Genomic DNA, 8,725 nt, shown 5'->3' on the forward strand with positions numbered 1-8,725 from the left:
GAGTGTATGTGTTCCAGCCCAAGGCCACGTCCCTGAAGATGTTGTCATCTGAATGCACTTGGAAGCAGCCTGAGCCAAAGCCCTCCTACCCTTTGTCTCCTTGCCTCCATGTCCTGCTTTTCTGGATGTTTCCCCTTGATGTCCTGCCAAGACCCCAGACTCACCCCATCCAAAACCTACCTTCCCAGCCTGCTTTCCCTGCTCTTTCCGCCTTCTTGGTTTGCAGCCACATCAGCCACACAAGCACACAAACCGAAGACCCCCCAACTCATCCTCCAGTAGACACGAGCACACTATCTATGGTCACACACAAAACTCAGAAACTCCACAGCTCCACAAGACCTTCATCCTTGGGAACAGCCACACTCAGTCATTTAACATAAAGCGCACACTCCTACAGAGCGGACACAAAATTTAGAGGCCTGGTCAGTTATACCAAAATAAAATGAGAACTGTACAGAGAAGGATGCAGAAACTCACTCTCCTGCATGGGCACAGCAAGGCATGTGTGACGATAAGTACGTGCACACGCTTGTGCCCACGCCATCCTGGGTGACTAGTGTTTCACCAGGAGCATCTTGGGGAAATGAAACATCCTAAAGTCCAATCACCTTGAACCCAGACCCAGGACCTGAATCCATCAATCCTGACAGGAGAGGAAGGCAGGTGTTGCCTCTCCCCTGTTCCTGACAGCCCTGTGATTTGTGCCTGCTCTGTGGGCCCTAGTGCCATAATTCACCTTCAGTACCCACAGATGACTGCCCAGCCTGGCATTTTGCCTGATTCAAACTCCAAGCTTGCCTGTGGCTGTTGTCTTGGCCCCAGAGCCAGGCCATGTCCATGAGCTGGGGATGGCAGTGGGGATTGGAGGTCACATAAGGATTCTGTCTCCCAGAAAAGAGCGAGGCTGTAGAGTGGACCACAGAGATGCTTGCATCACCCCTATGTCTTCCAGGATCCCCTGTGCTGAGCACGTGGCCAGGGAACTCCAGGACGAACCCCATTTTGTGCCTAGACCAGGCTGCCTTAAACAAATCTGGAAAGAGGACCGAGCAGCCTGAGCCTGGGGCATAGGCACCGATGGTGAGAATCCCGGCTTCTTCCTGCATGGGCAGCTTGGAAACCACCATTGCCACCACCCAGCCTTCCCTTTCCCCCTCCTCCAACATGCTCACAGGCTGCTATGGCTCTGGGCTGCCTTCCCAAAGAGGAGCCCTTCCTAAATCGTGCCTGGGGCTCACTGCGAGGCCAGTGGCAGTCTTGGTGAAGAAGACGGGCTGGATGACATACGTGTTGATGCGCGAGGATGGAGGGTTTGGGTGAGTGGCTGCAGTGATGAGGGGGTGAGGTTATAGGACAATGATCCAAAGTTACAAGGCCACTAGCTATTGACTCCAAAACTGGAAGGATGGATTTTCTTCTTAATTGCTGAGATCTGGGATCAAGGTTGGCTTGCACATGCAGAGCTCTCTGAAAGGGGCTTTGATAATAACGCAGGGTCTGGCTTAGCCCCCCTAACAGCCAGCCTGTGCCTGTTAAGGCCAAGCAGAACCACAGTGAAGAGGATTCCCCAGGGATTAGCTGCTAGCAGACTCCAGGAACCCGGTCCAGACTGCGCTTTTGACCTATTGGCACTCCGTTCTGCCTCGGAATAGTATTTATTTACCCTCATCCCCTCTCTGGTTGTCACTGGGGGAAAGATGGAATGATCAAATGTTGTCGAAATCACTGACCAACCATTTAGAAAACAATAAAGCTAGAGTCATGCTTCACTCTTTACACAAAAATAAATTCAAAAGGATAAAAATATAAGGTGTAAAAAGTGAAACCACACAAGTATTAAAGCAAAGTGTGAATATTTGTATTATTTAAAGGAAAGAGTCCTCTCTAAGTACAGTGTGAAATATAAAAGTTGTAAAGAGAAAACCCTGGGAGACTTAACCACATAAAAATCAAGTACTTATGAAGGACAAAATAAATAAATGAGGTTGAAAGTCGGGATAAATAGAAAAATATCAGGAATACTATCTCTAAGAGACCAAAGAGCTCCCCCAAATAAGAAAAAAGGCAAATACTCCCATAGAGAAATGGGCAAAGAACACAACTAGACAACTCACAGATGTAAAATGAATATTCGTTAAGAACTAAGACTACATTCTAGTCCAATACCGACCAAAGAAATGCAAATGGAAGAGGTATCAATTGTTGTCTATCAGCAGGGCAAAAGTTTTATTTTAAACTGACAATGGTGTAAGGCGAAGGGCTCTCTGCTGCACTGCTGGGGGAGAGATAGGAACAGCTCCAGTGTTTCTGGAAGCCAGTGGGCCAAGGCTCCCACTGCAGTAGTCAATATAAACTGCCCTTACGAAATTCCAGGCACTGTTCTAAGTGCTTTGCATGTAAATAACTTGTTTAATCCAAACAGTAATCTTATGACGTAAATCCCATTATTATCCCCATTTCACAGATGAGGAAACTGAAGCCCAGAGAAGCTAAGTCATTTGCCCAAGATCCCTTGGCTAGGAAGTGACAAAACTGGCATTGAATCCAGGCATCGAGCTCTAGTATGCTATTCTATATCAAAATGTTACTTTTGCAAACCCTTTATCCTAGAAATTTTACTTCTGGGAATTAATCTTAAAGATTAATTTATTAGACAAGTGTACAGCAAGAATGTTGCTCTCTATGTCAAATAGATCGGTGAAAAAAATGGGAATAATATAACTGTTCATCAATAGGAGATCCAATGACTAAATTATGTTACTTCCATAAAACAGAACGCCACGCAACCATTAAAAAGTAGGATGTATATTTATATTCACCGATATGGAAAGATTTCGGCAACATATTGTTGAGTGGAAAAGCAGGTTGCAAAACAGCATGCATAGTATGATCCCATTTAGGTAAAATTATGTATAAATATAATATTTATCACTCAAGATCTGAGAGGATGCTCGCCACAACGCTAAAGGTTATTGTCTTGAGATGGTGGGGATTTCAGGGAATTTTCATTTTCTCCTTCTTCCCTTTCTTGTGTTGTTTGGAATTTGTACAGTGAGCATATATTATCTTTGTAAACAGAAAAAGCAGTTTTAAAAAATGAGCCTCCTGGAATTGGCATCTCTTTACTTCTATCTCTCAGTGCTTTGTTCAGGCAACCAAGAAAGAGAACCTACTACGTGTTTGGCCCTGGATTAGGAGGCAAAAGAGAGAAACGGAGACTTAGATGGCATCACGGGCAGAGACAGGGCCGCGGTGGGAAATGTGGGAAGAGAGGCACAAATGTCTGCTTGACTGTGACGGGAACCGGGCCAGACGCAGAGAGGCAGGGGGGTGGACCAGCGAGGAGGAAACACGAGGAGGTGCAGACGCAGGTACTTGGTATGGGCACCATGTCCTGGCTCCCAGGTTGGCTAATGCTGTCCTGTTAATGAAGTGAGTGATTAATAGCCAAGGGGATACAGAGCTGGTATATGAGATTAATCCCAGTTAATGAATCCATTGTTAACAGCATTAAAAGCAACAGGGGGCCGGGGGGAGGCAGCCTCCTCTCTCCTCTCAGCGCATCCAGGCCTGGGCTGCCTCTGCAGCCACCCGAGAGGGAGACTTTTGGCGTGAGGTGGGGAGAGTGTGGAGACGGAGGAAAAGAAATGAGCATGTATTGCGTACCTGCTGGAAATCTGGCGCTTTCTACCCGCTCTCCCATGCTAGCCCCCATTTAGCCGCATGCAGACAGCGTATAGCCCCCATCTCACTGGGCCGTGGAGATGACAGCTCACCCCTGTCCCTGGCTGCTGTGCCCTCGTCCGCCTGACTCCCCACCAGGTTCCTGCTGTCAGGACACACTCCCTTTCAGGGGAAGCTGAGTGACAAGGTCCGGGGCGGGGGAGTAAGGGAGAGGGAGGAGAAGTGGTCACTGGTCACTGGAGACAGGTGGAGAGGAGGGGACACGATGAGCTCTGCAAGAACCGGGACAGGAAGGCCCCTTTAGTAGTGACGTGGAGGCAGAGAAAGAGACGACAGCAGACAGCAGGTGCCCAGGGGTGAGGGACCTGGTAGGGTGCTGCGGCAAAGCATCAAACGGAGATGTCTGTCTGCCCAGCCACCCATGCTGTGGTTCCAGCTGGCTACCTGGAGCCACCCGAACAGGCAGGGGTCAGCTGACTCCTGCCTGCCCCAGGGCTTCTCCAGGGATTAGAGGTGACACTTCCTGCCCCCAAGCCTGTGTAGGCACGTTGCTAGAAGCTGACTTATCTGACCCTCACAACAACCCTGAGTAATTGGTGTTACTGGTCCCATTTGACAGATAAGGACAGTGAGGCTCAGGGACAGACACTGTCTCACCCAACATCACACAGCAAGTTAGTGAGAGAACCCGGATTTGAAACCAGTTCTACCTAGCTCCCAAATCTGTGCTCTTGCTGCAACACTTCCTCCCTCTACACCAGTAGCCCTCGAAGTGTGGTCTCCAGACCACCAGCGGCAACAGTGGCATCACCTGGCAACTTGCTAGAAATGCAATTCTTGGGCCCCGCCCCAGACCCACTGCAACCTGTTTTAGCAAGCCCAGATGATTCTGAGAACCACTGCCCTCTCCAGCGCTTCCCTCCATGAATAGAAGAGGATTCTTTCCCAGGGTGTGGCTGGGCCAGTCTTCTGAAAGTACTCATTCCAGGCCTGCAAATGCCCAAGCCCCCCAGGGACTTCTTCTCTCCCCTAGTACACTCCCTCTCAGGGTGATATCATCCTACCCTGTGGCTTTAATCAACATTTATATGTTGTCAGTTTCCTAATTGATATCTTCAGTCCTGACATCTCCCCTAAATTCCCATCTCATACATCCAGTTACTTACCTGACATCTGCATTTAGACGGCTAAAGCCATCTGAAAATTAAAGTGAATGCTAATTGTCCCCAAACCTGCTCCTCCCCCATCTTGCCCATCTCAGTGAACGACACCAACACTTACCTGGTTGCTCAGGCCCAAAGTCTTGGAGTCACACTTTCCTCTTCTTTTTATCTAATCATCCACATTCGATCCAACAGGAAATCCTGTTGGTTCTATTTTTGAAATATATTTCAAAGCTGACTGCTGTTTACCACCTCCATGGCTGCCACTGTGCTCCAAACTGTCTTTCTCTTCTCACCTGGACGTGAAACCTACTTACCTAACTTACCCCTTGGCTCCCACGCACACTCCAAGTCTTATCTGCACCCTATGGCCAGAGCAAGCTCTTAAAAACCTAACTCTGAGATGGTGTCACTCCCCTAGTCAAACCCCTCCAATGGCTTCCCAATACATACAGTCAAATCCATAGTCTTTGCTTTGACTCCCAAGGCCCCATACAGTTTACACCCCAACATCCCTCCCTTCTCCATCCTCATCCACTCTCTTACCACACCTGCCTTCTTGCCCCCATTCCCATTGCAGCAAGCATGCTCCTGCCCCAGGGCCTTTGCACAGGACATCCCTCACTCAGAATGGGCACACAATTGCTCCATTCAGTTCTCTGCTGAAAAGTCAGAGCCACCTGTCCTACCACCTCCTGATGCTTTCGAGTTCCTTACTCAGCTTTGTTTTCTGCATGGCGCTCACTGTCACCCGGCATTACGTGGCAGAGCTATAAGCTGTGTTGCCTATCTCCCCTACCAGGCTGGCTGTGAGCTCCATGGGGCAGGGACTTTTCATCCACTCAGCAACCAGAGCGGTGTCTGCCATGGGAGCTGCTCAATCAGTATTTGCTGAATAAATGAATGCAGGAATGAATTTCTCTGAACTTTTGTTTTCTCACCTATGACAATGGGCATGCTCATCTCATAAAATGCCCATGAAGACTGAATAAGCACATTAAAATGCCTAGCTCATGATTGGCATAATGTGGATCCTAAATAAAGTGTTGTGGGGTTTTTTGGTTGTTTTTAGATCTTATCTTCCTCTGCTTAAGAATTCATGCTGGCTCCTCATCTCCCACCACTCTGAGTGTGAGTTTCGACCTGGCCAGCCTGGCGAAGGGCTGACCAGTGTCAGCCAAGGGCTGGCAAGTAGCCAGACTGCCATCAGATCTGTCTGCTCATTGTCCCCTGGAAGAAACTGGCAACAATAAACTCATACCTATAGGATACTTTACAGTTTCCTCTATACTGATGTCAGACAATCTTCACAACCATCCAGTGAGGTATGCACCATTGCACTCACCTACAGGTGGCTGGTTTGCCCAGGATCATGGCTTCAGGGCGTGGCCAGGATGGGAATTGCCTCTGCCTATCTGATGCCAGCTCCTCTGCTCTTTCTCCTACTTCCGATCCCTCTCCCTGTAGCACACTTCCTCACGTCTAAGCTTTCACTCGTACTTGGACTGCCCTCCTCTCTGCTTCAAGTCTCTGAGTTCTACTCATCCTCTGAGATCCAGCTCACCTCCCTCCTCCCCCTGGAAGCCCTCCTGACTTTGTCTCTCTCCTCCCAGCTTCTCTGGTGCTGAATTCTATACTCTCTTGCCCTGTTCTCATGTTTTCTCTCATCAACTAGAACAATAGTGACACATAACTTTAAAACTACATTTGCTATACAAGCAAACAGATCAGAGATATGCAGGGAAAAAGTCAAAATTCCCCTTTGCTGCCAGCTCCCCTAATCCCATCCGCCTTGGAGTAACCATGGCCAGCAGTCTAGTCTGGTCGCGTGCAAGCCCCTTCCATGCATTTACACGCCCACCTGTGCTCACGTGCCAAAGACAACGCCCAGTAGATGGGGTCACGCTGCATCTATTCTTCAACTTGATTTTTTTACTTAGCAATTTGTCTTAGTGATCGCGCCCCGTCAGCACACACAGAGTCTCTTTTCAAGAGCTCTAAGACTATGGATGCACCATGACTCATGTAGCTGCTTCTCAATTGATAGACATTGGGGTTGTTTACAATTCTTTACTATCAGAGGGCACCCCGCAATGAACAGTCCTGTGCGTACCTCTCTGAGCACATGTGCGTCTCCATGGGAGAGAGAACTAGAAGTGGACTTGCAGGGGGAAAGCTGCCCCTTCAGAGAGGCTGGGCCAATTTACACTTTGCCAGTGGCACCATGCACTGATCCCACGCTCTGGATTCACAAAGTGCCTCCACGAGCACTGTTTTATTTGCTCCTCACGAGGACCCTGAGAGCTGGTAACGTTAGTACCATTTCACAGGCGGAGGCTGGAGTTCAACCCATCCTGCCACTCCCCGGGGCTCATGCTCAGATCTGGCTCTTCCTGTAGGAACCCTGGGAGCGGGGCAGGGCTGGGCTCGGGAGGCCCGGTGGGGTCGTGAGCGTCAGAGGAGTGGGGGGTTCGCGGTAGGGGTGGGGAGTGTAGATGTGAGGGCACTTGGTGGGGGCTCCAATGCCTGAGGAGGGGCTTTCTTCCCACTCCTTCCATGGCTCAGAGGAGCCTGGGCTCAGGCTGAGAAGCAGGGCTGCTATGTTGCCATGGAAACGGAGGGTTCCTCTCTCCCTCACAGCAGGAATCACAGAGATTGGGGGGTGGGGTGGGAGGAGGACGTCTCCCTGGCAGCACCAAGGGTTGGGGCTAGGAGACCGGTCACTCCTCCCCTGCCTCCCATCCCCCCCATCTCCTCCCACCCCACCGTCCAGGCCAGCAGCCAGCAGGAGGTGCCGGTAGTGGTGCCGGTGGTGATGGTATGGACCGGGAAGGGACACACAGTCAGTTGGTTGGCATGGGGTGGGGCGTCAGGGGCTTCCCTAAGAAGCTTCAGAAGGTCTTTCCTTTTAGACATACTACGCGTCAGGGGCTCACATACACCCCGCTGAGTGCTGCCCAGATACTCTCACAGGACAGACGCCTCCCCTCACTGTCACTCAGAGAGTCACACAGCCAACCCCACACTCCAGCCCAGCACGCCCAAGTTTACCCGAGGCACACGTGCATATGAACTTCTTATACACACACACACACACACACACACACACACACACAGCCATCTGCTCACATGCAGAGTCACGCACTGATATGCTCGTATGTTGACAGTTTTACACACTCACAGTTACACACACACGCACACTGCATGCACCTGCTACCTGATGCACACGTGTAATTACACATTTGTGTGCGTGCAAATGTGCACACTCACACACACACACCGCTCTCTGCCTCTATGAGTGACTGTCAGTCCCTGGAAGTGCCTCCCCTTCCTCTCCGTATCTCCTCCTACTCACTCCCCTCCTCTTCTCCGGTCTCTCCCTCCCCTCAACCCTCAGCCTGTCCTTGGCCGAAGTCCTGCCCTGTGGGCTTGGCCCTGGAAGGAGATGCTGTCATTTGCAAGGGAGCAGATTCTCAGACATGGACAACACTCAGCCTTGAAAAACAGAAAGGGCTAAGGTGTTGGGGGGGGGGTCAAGTTTGATGCCCCTCCCACCTCCTCCTCTTCCAGATGACACTCCTGCCTGATCCTGCACTGGATTTAGTGGCAGCAAAGTAGCTACTTACAGAGTGCCTGAGCACCAGGTACAGGGCTAAGCCCACGGTTCCACTTATTCTTTATGTCAGCCACCAGATAGGGATTATTATTAATATGTCCAGTTCACAGAGAGGGAAACTGAAGTTTAGAGAGCTCGTGTAACTTCCAAATGATGGAGCTGGGCCTCAAACTCACATCTGCCAGATTCAAATGAGTCCTAACCAAGGGACCCCAGCCTTGGACTGGCAGGGCCACACTCACTGAGCTCCTGCCCCAAG

The sequence above is a fragment of the Lemur catta genome, chromosome 3, assembly GCF_020740605.2.
Source record: "Lemur catta isolate mLemCat1 chromosome 3, mLemCat1.pri, whole genome shotgun sequence".
NCBI classification, from domain to species: domain Eukaryota; kingdom Metazoa; phylum Chordata; class Mammalia; order Primates; family Lemuridae; genus Lemur; species Lemur catta.